The sequence below is a fragment of the Corvus brachyrhynchos genome, unplaced genomic scaffold (genome assembly GCF_000691975.1).
Source record: "Corvus brachyrhynchos isolate BGI_N302 unplaced genomic scaffold, ASM69197v1 scaffold37, whole genome shotgun sequence".
In the NCBI taxonomy this organism is placed as follows: domain Eukaryota; kingdom Metazoa; phylum Chordata; class Aves; order Passeriformes; family Corvidae; genus Corvus; species Corvus brachyrhynchos.
Window position 1 is genome coordinate 2,364,422 of NW_008239289.1, and position 13,912 is coordinate 2,378,333.

The following is a 13,912-nucleotide window of genomic DNA, read 5'->3' on the forward strand; positions in this document are numbered from 1 at the left end:
GAGTACTTCTGTTAGGTATCTGATGAACAGAAATAGAGGAACCTCTATTCTAGAACCTCCTTCTAGAAGGAAGACCTCCTTGTTAACTGTCTTAGGTATGTGAGGAAGGATTTTGGAATTTCATCTTCTAGCTTGCAGTTGGTTATGCCAAAGGATACCCTACAAAGATGGCCGTGCAGGAAATTCAGATAGTTCAAAGTTTAACTCCACTGAAAACAAACTTAAAGAAGGCTGTTTACCTTGACAGTATGATTTCTACTTTATGAGCCTGGCAGAACCTCATGTGCATAACCACCAAATCCAGGATTTGGTGGAGATAGGCCATAGGACGTTTTTCCTCTGTGGTTATCCTAGAGGAAGTCACTACAGTGATCTTGGTTACACACCTGAAGCATGTGAAAGATTCAGGTGCAAGCAGTTCATTTTGGTTGATATGTGATTATTAAAGAACAGATGAGTAATTATGGAAGCCATCCCAGGCTACCCATGAGATGTCTTAAAATTTAACCTTTATGGTTAAAATAATTTCAAGATGCATTTCTGGAGACTACAGAAGCATAGAAATCTTAAATCCAGTCATTAAATCCTGGATTCATTGGTGTAAATTTTTTAATCCCAGAAGCCAATTACTAAAATATTTCGCCATTTTTCCCTGTATACCTCTTTTTGAAGAAAGTGGAGAAAAAGCTTTCATATTTTTAAGGAATTTATTGTGTTTTAAAAGACTTTGCTTCCAGAACAAATCACTGAAAATCTTGCATTGCTGGTTAATAGGAAATCACATTTGATGGATTACTGAGGTTCATCTAAATAATATTACAATGTTTCCACCTTAATTTTGTCTTGGAGCAAGAGATTGAAAAGCTCCCAGTGTAAACTTACCAAGACTGAGTGTGGGCTTTAAAAATCGAATAATAAAATGAAATCCTCTGGCAGGCAGGTGTAAGGATACTGCCTACAGTACTGTGTTTTTTGATGCCATCCAGTGAGATAATGAATCCATGTCTATGGAAATTGATTCATTAATATTTCATTGAATCAGCTTCAGTACAATTCATGAACTGCCCCTAGAAATTCAATAAGTGAATTCAATGAGATGCAGAGCTTAACAAATCTGGAGCAAAAAGTAAAAATACTATGAGTTGGTAATTACCAGTGGAATTTGCTGTGCGAAGTGAACCTTGGCAACAGGATTTTACGTGTGTATTTTATCTTCAGGAAAGCCTAAACAAAACAGCTGCAAACGTGTGTACACATGTGGACCCAGAGAGTGATATTAAAGAAACGCTGAACCGGGTAGGGTTTTAAAAGAAAAAAAAAATTACCTCTTAACGGTTTTGCTTGTTTGAAATTTAAGCCTGAGCAGGATTAGTGTTTTTCAGTGGTAGCTGTCCTTATAATGGGCTCTTCCTACACAGTACTTTAGCTTTGGCAGGTGTAACTGCAGAACCCAATGCACACGTTGTGACACAAGCTTCACCCTTCATGTCTCCGTTGTGAAGTCTGTGGGAAAGAAGTTTTACACAGCAGCACACAATGAAGCTTGCTATTTTGCTACATTTTGTTCAGTTAAAGGATGTGGGACAGATGTGAACATTTAAGCCATCTTGGAAGAAACGTTGAACATGGTACATAGCTGAGGTTTTGGGTCAGAAACAGATGCGTGCCAGGAGCTCAAGTCACCATGCAGAATTGGCATCAAAGAGACTGATTAGGAAAAGAGATTCAAATTACCTTGTAGACTAAGTAATTAGTCTTTTAGTTCCTAAAAATGGACTGATAAATAATTTTATTTTCATTTTGTATCAGTGTCTCCAAGACCATGTCTGACTAACCTATATTGATGTCTTGTAATTAAACCATGCTTGATATGCTTACGCTGCAGTGGTGCATACTGAGTTGCATGTTAGACATTCCAGATAAAGTAATTATGCTATTTGTCACTGTCATGATTAATGCGTGACAGCTGTTATGACAGCTGTGCCACTGTTTTTTCACAACACTATGTTCATCCATAACAAAATTAGGTGTCTCATTTGAAGGTACACAGTTGCTACTATTTTCCTAAGAAGTAAACAATGAAGAAAACTGAGAAGGAATATTACATGAACTCTGTGACAAATAAGAGAAATGACATCTCTATTTTTTCCTTAAATGATGCTTGCTTGTGTTGGAAATGCAGATAGCTCACCTTTTGCAAACAAGCTGTCAAACAGAGCCAATCCACAACTAATCTAGCAAACAAGGTCTTTCTATGTGGAAGGATTGCTTCGTAATTTGAATTTACCTTGTCAGGCAAGGCTTTAGATGTTATCTAAATTACCATTGGCTGTAACAGTTGAGGAGGGGGTTTGGGAAAGGGAGAAGTTGGAAGAAAAAGTAAAGGTTGTAAATAACAGGGCTTGGTAGGCACATCATCCTCTCCTTTAGCAGCCAGTCAAGCAAAGCAAAACAAATAACACATGCATACCTCCGATTGTTTTAAACTAATTGCAGTCAAACTCCAAACTGGATCTTAAACCATCTAATTAAATACTGTTATTAATGTTACCTAATATTGTTTCTTATGAATCACTGTAGCCAGATTGTAACAATTAAAGAAAGTGATGTGAAGAGACAGATGGCTAAAAGAAAGCATTGTTTCATCATCCTATAAGTTTTGCTAACATGCCTATTGTGCATGCTGTTTAAGTACAGAAGAATATACTTTGGCTTCTTTTCTCTATCCTAGAGAAGCCGTGAAACATGAGTCTTAGAGTAGGAAGGTATGTATATTGCCAAAAATGAAGATTTACATTAGAGAGAACAGGTCTATTTAAAAGTAAGAAAGGCCATTTCTTTTTCTTATAAACTCTATTGGAAATTATAAATATGTTTTAATTGTATCCCATTTTCTCCACAACTTAATTTGGATGAGACATCCATGGTGTATTTCACTGCTCTAAGCTGCTTTCAGATGCAGAAGAAGAGTACCCATGCCGTTAATTGTATTTTATCCCACTACTAGACATTCTATGTCAGATGTCATAAGCAGTGTGTAGTGCTTTTTGCGGCTCAGTACTTACATCTGAGCCAAGCAGACTCTTTGGAATTATCTGTAAAAATTTATCTTTGTTCCTAACTGGTGAGAGAATGCATCAGGGAATTTCTAATTCAGTTCAATAAAATATTTAGTACAGAGACAGATTCTCTTTCCAATGATAATTTCAAGATTATGCAAAGAAACGGGGTTTTTGTCTGTTGGAAATAAAGAATATCATAAGTAGATATTGTGGCACAGGTGTATATATTTATGTGTTGAATGAATGACTTAATATAATTGCATAAATGTAGATTACTTGAGAAAAATCATTATGTTAAAGTCTCTGAATTTTAAATACTTTTCCACTTCTTCTTGGAAATGTGTGTGAGATCATTGTAATGTATTTATGCCACTGGTCATAAACACAGTAGAACATGAGGCATACATAGATTAAAAAAATTGCTTAAAAAATGAAACCACAATCCTAGGTTCATATACCTTATGTTCTAGTATTTTTAAAAGGCTATGTATAAACTCATATAAGGAAAGAGAGTCATTGCAGCATTTGCATAGAAAGTGATAAATAACAGGTGTGTGCAATTTCCATATGAAGATATATATACATTTTATAGTTGTCTTATTAATCCTGCTCTAAGGGAAAATACACAAATTTATCTCTTCATCTTCTCAGCATTAGTTGTAGCTGCAGACAGGAAGAAACTGTTCTGATGAGTATCAGTCTGGACAATCCAGTATTTTAGATTAACATAATTTAAAACTAAAACTCATCCCCTTCCCATTTTGCCTACAAGTGTTGAACATTTTCTGTGGAAAGAAAGCCTCCTAAGCTATTCAGTAATATTTTAAAATGTAGAAGAATCATCCTTGAGAGAAAAACTTTTCACAATGAAAAAATCCAACTTTCAATAACAAACATACCCCCAATTAAGCCAGGCCAAGCATGAACTTTGTTGAAGGCATCAACAACAATTTATTTTTGTTTACACAATGAACAGATTTTTTTTTTTTTAATTCTACCTGTAACTCTCTAAGGTAAATGCTTTTCCCTTTAATTTTCCTTTAATTTTTTCTCCTTTATTTTGCTCTAAGTCTGGCTTGGAAATTAATTTTTACCTGAGCATTTCCAACTTTCTAGAAAGATCTACTGGAAAGATGATCTTGATCATCCCTCTTCCACAAATTTATTCAAAAACTATTGCTGGTTCAAACTATGATGCTTACATGTAGGAATTGCTATAAAGATGTGCACCTGGACATATATAGGAACAAAGAATGTGAATCTTTATTGCAGACTGTTGCAGAGCTTTCTATGCTTATGAAGGGACTTTGAAACCTTCACTGTTAATTGCTGCTTACAGTCAACTTAGCAGTGATCCTATCACAAAGGCAGAAGGATAGATATGGGCACACTGTGGTTCAAGGAGGTAATGTATTTGCATAAGATGAGTCAACAGTTAAGGAACATTTCTAGTGACATTTGTAAGTAACATTTCTCATTTATATTTAAACAATGTTGTCACAAGTGTGTGCTATAACAAGTTTGCAGATCCAGCCTTCTGCCGACATTTGTGACTGAACCATTTCAAATGTTTGAATGTATTTTGAATCATCCTGTTGTTATTATTATGTGTGTGGACTGAATATAATGTCTTACTTACCCTTAGGGTGAAATGGAACAGAAGGTGAAACTTTGGCAGACAGAAGTCTCTGAACACCCAGCCTGACAGTGTCAGGATTGCTGTCTGGGTCTGATGTGGCGTTTAAGTAAAACCTTATAAAATGAAGGCCTTGTTGCCTTTGTAAAATTATGGCTCAACCCTGTTACTTTGGCTAGAGAAGGACTGTGAGAAAAGTCCATAAGAAGAAAAACAATTAGTTTTTACCCATGAGAATATAGTATCAACAGAACCAAGAAAGTTAAACAGTAGAAGGAGAAAACAGCAACATACCTGCCTCTGTTATTTTTCTGAATGTTTGAATGCTTATGCTATAGGTAGCCAATGGTAGTATCTTGTAGTTAGTAATAGCCAATGAGTCTATTGTAGTAGTTTAGCAGCCAATGAATCTGTAACCCGAACAATAACATAGAAAAAGGGGTATAAAAGAGGCTGCTTTGTTTAATAAATGGCTTTTTGGCCCTTGAAAGAAGCACTGTCTGTGTGTGTTGTGACCGCCCCAACAGCGACAGTCTAACAAAGAGGAAACAGATTTTACGTGCAGTAGGACCAGTGTATTGATTTCCAGGAGCACTGGCAAGGCTCGTCCTGAGGAGGAGGTATCACGTGGTATGATTACTTTCTAACTTACACTGTTGTCTACATTTTGTGTATACTGTATACCCAAAAAAGGAAATAAAAAGGTACCACTTTCCTGAGAGAAGCCCCACTCTGTATATCTTCACTCCATTTTTTTGTCATCTTATGGCAGCACAGAATAAGGGCAACTAAACATCTTAGAGTGAGTTGATTTTCTGAAGGATGGAATGCAGCCAAAGTGCTCACACTTTTGGGAGAGGAAAACAGAAAACAATTCTGTGTGTGCTTTTCTTGGAAATACAGAAGCAATTTTCAAAGATTTTTTAACAATTTACTTTTAGCTGAGGTTGTACAATATGGCAGAAGTGAACCAAATTATCTTCTTGTATGCTTGAAATTTTCATCTAATCTGTGGAAAGGACTAGAGAAATTCTAAAAAACTACAAGCATGTGATAAGAATTAAGAGTTTCCGCTGTGTAACCAGTACTGAATGAAACATACTATCAATTCCAAAAGTAAAATATTTTACTGGTTCAGATCATCTACCAGTAAAACTATGAGGTTTGATAATCAAATTACTTCTAATGACAGGGAAATCTGAGGCAACAGGCTGAAAATAACAGGCACATTATCTGATTTTAAAGATATTTTAAAAAGCAGTGATGCTTTTAACCTCATTTAGGATTAATTTTCTAGGAGCAAGAGAGTAGAATTTGAATGCATTTAATAGGAGGATGCAGTGAACAGACTATATTTAACAAGTGGCATGTTAAGTCTAGGAAGAAAGTGTGAGGGACTGAAATTTAGATGAGAAACAGCTTTTATACATCTTTGTTTCGCAATTTACAGTGCAATAAAGGAAACAAGCAAAAAAAAATCAGAAAAAAATACCCAAATATAATTTTGATAATAATAGACTGATAATTTAATAAACTACAAATTTTTATAATTAAGTAGAATGCAAATAGACACCAAACTAGAAGAATTAATTTTCCCCTATTTCTCCTTGCTTTAGTTTGCAGACAGCCTCAGACAGTGGGAAGACTGATAGAGTGTAGTGTGTGTTGGTCAGACAAACTTAGAAAAACTTACATAAACCAAACTAGACAGACTGTATTTCTTAGGTGAAAAAGTAGAGCAGTTTCCATGAATTCATCGGCTCCGAGATTAAAATGGATTTGAACAAGCAAACACCATCTCTGACTATTGGATAAAGTTTACTAGTCTTTTTCAAATAATATAGGTTACTCTGATTTCTGCAGGTAGTTTGTAACTGGTAAATCCATTTTACCATCTGGCTAAATGTAAATAAAATAATAGTATCTAGTTATTTATTGAGTAGAACAGGAAACTATATTGTTGGGGAAGATGAAACAGGAAAGCCTTATAAATATGATTGCCTGACAAAAGATTTTGGGAATATGAAAACTATAAGCGACATCGAAATGAAAGCCACCTTTGAATTACCAAGTCTTAGTTACTGAACAACTGGAAAACAATGGTATGGCCGACTGAAGGTAATCCCCTCTTGATTGAACAATACCCTCTGCTTGCAGGCAGATCCAAGGGTCAGAGCAGACCCTACTAGCTCAGCAGAAGGGGTCCAAAGAGTAGTTTTTAGAAGTTAAGATGTAACACTCTATGGTAATATAAGAACTCTTATAGGCTGTATGGAAATGCTATAGGATTTGTATCTTGTATTAGATTGGTTAGTGACAATTAGAATATTCAGTACAGAAGATGATTTATTGTATTGTAACCAGGACTTCTTCATTCTCATTCCTTACTCTCACACATTCTTACACACTCTTACTCTTACTCTCTCTCTCTCTCCTTACTTACTCGCTTACTCTCTTGCTCTCCTGGGCCTGCTCCGAGCTGAGTCTGGCAGCTCTAAGCAGTGCCCCTATACCCACGCCCTTTGCAATAAACCACATGTTCCAAGATCTGACTATAGAGATCTCTCGTCACCGTCTGCGACCGTCTACGCCCAGTCCAGACTGAACCCCAAAGCTCCTACACTATATATTGCATAAAACCCACAATTCAACAGAGCAAAAATTCTTGTATACTTTCAGGCTATATCAAAGTCGGTAATAAAATATTTTATTTAAACAATTAAGTATATAGCTTAAGTATTGCTTTCATGAGTTCAGGCAGCATAGGCTTACATCTCAAAATGCGTGCCCTTCATACTGCAGAATATTAGCATTTTAGGTTAGCTGATAGGGAAAATGAGACCATAAGTGTCTGGCAGTTACTCAGCGTACAAAAGGAGAAGAGACCAAGGAGCCGTGGAAGTAGGCACCACATACTCTTCCCCTGAGGTTGTAGGAAATAGCAACAGTGGCAAGTCACAGCACACTGATTATGAAGAGGAGGAAAAGCATCCTCATGGCTGGCATTGATCATGAGGAAATTACTGTTTCCTGACCTTGACTTTCTTGAAACCTTGTCGTTTGGAAGTCTTGAAGATTTAAAATATTGTCTGTTAAGATCAGAGAAAGGGTGGGTGGGGCTGCGGTAGAACAGTGTGTCTTGTTTTGCTTTTCTTTAGATATGGTTTTCCCTTAAAATTCAGCCAGACTTGGGTTAGTTTTCTAGACAATGATGAAGTCTGAGAATTCCAATACAGAGTGACATTTCACAGGATCATATTGACTGCTTGTTCGTGATCTGGTGATTAAACATGGAGACTTCCTGCTCACATTGTCCTTGGCCGCTCTTACTGGAGACACAAATGCTAATTGTTCTCACCTAGTTCATTGGTAGAGAAGCATACCCTGTTATCTTGGGATTTTAACACTAAGAAGCAAAGTCACAAATAATTCCATCGTATAGGCCTAATCTGTTCTCAAGGTTGATGAATTTATAATATATGCAAATACAAACATTTTCAGAGACTCTCAGAATATGCTCATTTGGAAGGGACCCACAAAGATCATCAAGTCCAACTCCTGGCGCTGCATAGGACCATCTCCAAGAGTCACACCATGTGCCTGAGAGCACTGTCCAAATGCTTCTTGAACTCCCCTGACACAACTTCAGGCCATTGCCTGAGGTACTGTCACGATCACCACAGAGAAGAGATCAGTGCCTGCCCCTCCTCTTCCCTTCATGAGGAAGTTGTAACTGCAATGAGGTCTGTCCTCAGTCTCCTCCTCTCCAGAACAGACCAAGTGGTCCCAGCCACTCCTCACACGGCTTCTCCTCAAGGCCCTTCACCATCTTTGTTGCCCTCCTTTGGACACTCTCTAATAGTTTAATGTCTTTCTTACATTGTGTTGCCCAAAACTGCCCCCAGCACTCGAGGTGAGGCACACCGCGAGACAGGGGTGGCCCTCCTGGCTGCCAGGGCACTGCTGACTCATGTTCAGCTTGCCAGAACCCCCAGGTCCCTTTCCATGGCACTGCTTGCCAGCATCTCATTCCCAGTCTGTCCATAAATCCAGGGTTGCCCTGTCCCAGGTGCAGAATCCGGCATTTCCCTTGTTGAACTTAATATGGTGGGCGATTGCTCAGACCCCTGATTCATTGAGGTCTCTCTGCAGGGCCTCCCTGCCCTCAAAGGAGTCAGCATCTCCTCCCAGATTTGTATCATCTGCGAACTGGCTCAGTATCCCTTCCAGTCCTGTGTCCAAGTCATTTATGAAGATGTTGAAGAGCACAGGGCTGAGGATGGAGCCCTGTGGAACCCCACCAGTGACAGGTTCCCAGTCTGATGTCACCCCATTCACTATAATCCTTTATGCCTGACCCGCGAGCCAGTTGCTCACCCATCCCATGATGTGTTTATCCAGCTGTGGGCTGGACATTTTGTCCAGAAGGTCCTGAGAGACAGTATCAAAGGCTTCAATGAAATCTGAAAAGATCATCTGGCATCCCTTGATCAGAAAGGTGGGTTACCTTGTCTTAAAAGGAAATCAGGTTTGATAAGCAGGATTTTCCTCTCAAGAAGCCATGCTAGCTGTGACCAATGACTATGTCCTCTTTCAGGTGTTTTTCAATACCTCCCAGAATATTATTCTTAATTTTCCAGTTTTATGCATTGTGCTAGATATATCTTAAAGACTGTACATAAGCTGTTTAATTCTCGTCATGATTTTTGTTTCTCCTTGCATTTTTTGTTTAAATATAGCTGCTGAAGTCATGCTAACTTTGAATATTGTGTTCACATTTTCTCTTTTTCATTAGGATGTTATGTAAGTTGAGCATTGATCTCATGATTACGTATATGCTAGTCTTTAATATTGCACATAATTCTGAAAAATAAGACATATTGGATCCAGAGAAAATGCTTGGTTAATGCACCAGATTTCTAATAGCACATCTAGATATACCTCCACAGCATGATATTATTCTCTGTAGATATACCCTGAGTGATTGTTAAAGAAAATTAAGAGAGTGAGCCAGAAAAGCTAAGGGATTTATTAATTTTATTTCATTTATTTATTATTTTTCAAAAGCTTCTCAGCAAACCAATGATCTTATCTTAAGGCAGGAGGTAATAAAAGTGATAGACTACTCTAGGCCATAAACTCCTAATCTGTTTTAAATATATTAAAGACTACAGAAAGTGAAAGATCAAACATACAGCCACTGAAAATTTCAGAACAACCACATTTATTTCAATATTTAAGCCCATGTGAGTTTGCTTGTGATTCTCAAAATAATGACCAAAGCCTAAGTACCACGGCTGTTATTTTTGTTCCAAATTTTAAAATGAGCTCTTTACTTTTTTTAATAAATATGAGATTCATGGTTGTGATGAGCTGTGATGTCCCAATGACTGGCAAGGAAGAGCAACATTCTTACGTGATTGTTGCTTTTTTATCCACTTCACAGTACCCAAGCACTTTCAGGACCATTAACTTACCAGTTTATTTCCTAATCACCACAATGTCATATATGTCTCTGTACATTCCCTGTTTTTGTAATTTTGGGCCAAATATTTTTCTTAAGTTTTCCAATCCCTTTTCCCTTTCCACCAAGACATTGAAGAATATTACTTCCTGTGGAATAACCTTTGTGCAACAGGGGTTGTAACACTGCCACACACTTTTTGTACCTCCTTCCAGTGATCAGGCTGTGTGGCATCATCCCAGTCTTCTGGAGTGCTTTGTGAAAGGCTGCCAGTCAGAAATTGGTGTCAGTCAAATTTAAGTCAATGTCAGGACTGTTATGCAAGACTTGCTTCCAAGTTTTCCTTTAATACTTGGGGTTTGTGTTACTGATATTAAATAAAAATTCTTTGCAATGAATTTTAAATGAAGGAAAAGCTCTCACCAGAGATTTGTTAAAAGCAGGCTAACAGTTGTTCTCTTCCCTCCCTCCCTGCTCCTTTTTAGTAGAAGGGCTTTAAATTATATATTAACCAAAAAGGTAAACAGAATAAAATGGGCAATTAAATATTAATGGAAGATGTTGTGGAATTGTCCTGTGCAGCACTTAAAATGGCCCGAATGATTGAGCTGTGAATTGCTCTCCCTTAGGTATTGAAAAATTCATCAGCACTATTTAATAAATGTTCGTATTCGTAGCCACTCATGTTTACACTACAGCACTTCCAGGAGAGTGCTTACTAAAGAAAACATTTTAATGGAAGGTGAACTTTCCTGTACAGTGAGTCACCTTAAATTATACAGACTATGTGGTAGAAGAGACAGAGAAATCTCTGAAGAGAAGAGTAAGAAGTATGCATAACTTAAGAGCAATTTTCTTAAAGACAACTGCCCATGAATTGTAAGGGCTTTCTGAATCCAAAGCTATTTTGAAGCTTTTAAAAATTCATTTTGTTTGCATTTTAAAAATATTTCACTAGCTGTGTGAAATCATCTTCCATGCTGACTTGGTCTAAGGACACTATTATTACTGAAATGTCACCTAATGATCTAAAGGAAGGGAAAGACTGGCAAAACAAAACTTGCATCATAAATCAGTCAAATGTTGAAGCAGTTCTTCTCCAGGTGACACTCTGTAGACTCAATCTGCATATGCAGCATATTAACACTATTAAAATATTCATTAGCAAATTTACTGTGTTAATTAATGAATTCACACCAAAACCTTGGAAAATAAACATGAAAACTCTTGAGTGCTTGGTATAATAATTAGTTAGGTTGTAATGTCTGTGCTTTATGTGAGGATTTTTGCCTAGGTGTGATTCAATGAGTACTGAGAAAACCGGGAGGCAGCACACTGCTCTTAGCCCCTGCCTCAAATTCTCCCATTGCCCCCTCACCAGGCACACGAGGAAGAAAGCTACATGCTTTCTGTTTTCTGGAGACCCACAGTGGGCATGTTCTTAGAAACCCAGAAACTGCAGCGTAGTCTGCCTTTGTATTCTTCTTCAGGGCATGGGTCTGTTCATTTTTTTCTAAGTGTTATTTCTCTCATTAGTGTGTTCAAGTCTGCAGCTTAAGGGAATGGTGGAACTGGCCATAGCTGATGTTCAGGTGCACCATTAGCTCTAGAACAGTGTGACCTTTGCCTATCCTGTTATTAATCCAGCAAAGGTCCTTCTGACCATTGTGATCCTCTAGTTCTGCTTATTACTTCTCCATACAAAACTCATGATCCCATTGCAGTTCAGTTTACTGTACTCTGGCTGATCTAGGCAAGCACTAGGGAAATTTTGACCGAAATATTTGGCTCCAAGGGAAGTCGTCTCTAAATGTGCTGTGCAGGTTCACACAGTAACTAAGGACTTGTGTTGTCTTGGCAAATGGATGAAGTTTAGAAAGAAGTAGTGGTTTCTCTTATGAGAATCTAGGTTGCTTCTACTAAAGTGACGTGGTGAGCTTATACTTCCAACAAAAGATGTACCTGTCAATCTGGGTTAGCTGAATATTTTCATAAGAGAGACACTTCACTGAAAGTTAGCATAGTTGGAGGCAAGATTTAACTGAGTTACTTTTTTATATGGAATTAAGACAAATTCAGGCATTTCAAAATTCAGACTTGGTTTCCATGAAACATTCTCAGAGGCAAAGAGGCACTAACAACACTTACCAGAAAACAAGGATAAGGTCATTTTTTTATAGTGCTGGAAGGATGAAATTCTCATCTCAAAGAGCTACCTGGCGGAGATATGTCAGAAAAAACAGGTGTAAGATATCCCATCTCCATCACTGTCATAGGGAGTGATGCACACACAAACAAAGAAGCAGAAGGTGATTTCAAACATCTCAGGAAATGACAATAGAAGCTGAAAATATTTGCAAACTTGAGAAAATCTCAGGTATTATTTGCAGTTCTCTTAACTGACTCCCTAACATGAAGAGTGTTTAAAAACTTTATGCATAGAAACTTTTCCAATACTCAAGATTATTTTATAGCTGCTTTAAAAAACTCTTCCACAAAGCATCTTGTTGAAAAGGAGTATATACTAAATACATTAATATACATTAATAATACGGTGTGGGGAAAAAAAAAAAAACAACAAAGCCAGCTAAGATTTATTCCTCAGTAGCAGCTGAGAACTACACCTGGAAAGGATTAAAATAAAGTATTTCTTAGAAGATTAAAAGCAATCTTTTTACAATTCTCTTGGGCTTTTGGAGATGTTAAAGATGTAGTGGAGTGCAGAATGGAGTTGCAGAATGCTGAAAGGCAAGTACTGATCTCTTCACTCTTGTGACCAGTGAAAGGACTCAAGGAAATGGCATGAGGCTGAGTCAGGGGAGGTTTAGGTCAGATATCAGGAAAAAGGTTTTTTACCTGAATGGTGGCTGGGCTCTGGAACAGGCTCCCCAGGGAAGTTGACACAGCACCAGCCTGACAGAGTTCAAGAAGCATATGGACAATGCTCTTGGGCACATGGTGTGACTCTTAGGCTGTCCTGTGCAGGGCCAGGAGTTGGACTCAATGGTCCTGATGGGTCCCTTCCAGCTCAGCATGTTCTGTGATTCTGTGAATCTATGACTAAATAGTTTCACATCACGTGTTGTGGGTTCATACATGATGCATTACGGTCAATGTCTTGGGGGATGAGGGAGAGGGGGAAAAGGCCTAAACCAAAAATTTTTGCACAAAGAGCCCTTGTTAAAGACCTTTAGTATTTTTAGTCATCCTCATGTGTGTATGGGAAGAAAAGAGACATCTAATTCCAGAAGCAGGGCAAAACATGACTACATATTGCTAACATTGCTACATATGCTTTATTTGCAGCTAACAACATAGATACAGAATTTCACTGGCTTTCATTTGGTGAGGCTGGGGAGGGTTCTTCCTGTTTTATTTGGACAAAATTTAAATGAAAAGTTTCATAAGCATCCTGCATTTTTTTAACGCACTTGTTATAATGGAAAATATCCTCTGCTATCTCTAGCAGGCTGAAACATGGAAAGTTTGGGTTTGGGGGTTTTTTCGAAAGAGAGGTGGAAGGAATTGAACCCAGCCCTTGACAACAGTCAGAACTCTGAAAGATTTAGTGAAAAGGGGTTTTAATGACAATTATTATTCTTTGAGAAAGAACCTGCTTGATTTTTTGGTTGGCCACCTGGAAAATTTTAATCAGTAGGTAGATGGATATTGGCAGGGGTTTTCCAGCCTTGTTTATGGTGAAAGACTGTATCAGTTCACTAAATATTTTTGCCTTTAATCTTTTCAGGA

At 37.7% G+C, this 13,912-nt stretch overlaps 1 long non-coding RNA gene across 1 annotated transcript in view; it reads left to right on the forward strand.

Moving 5' to 3' along the window:
* The window catches only part of LOC108448212, a 20,733-nt gene that overhangs the window by 4,412 nt on the left and 2,409 nt on the right, over nucleotides 1-13,912 (forward strand). The gene's annotated exons all lie outside the window — the stretch shown is intronic.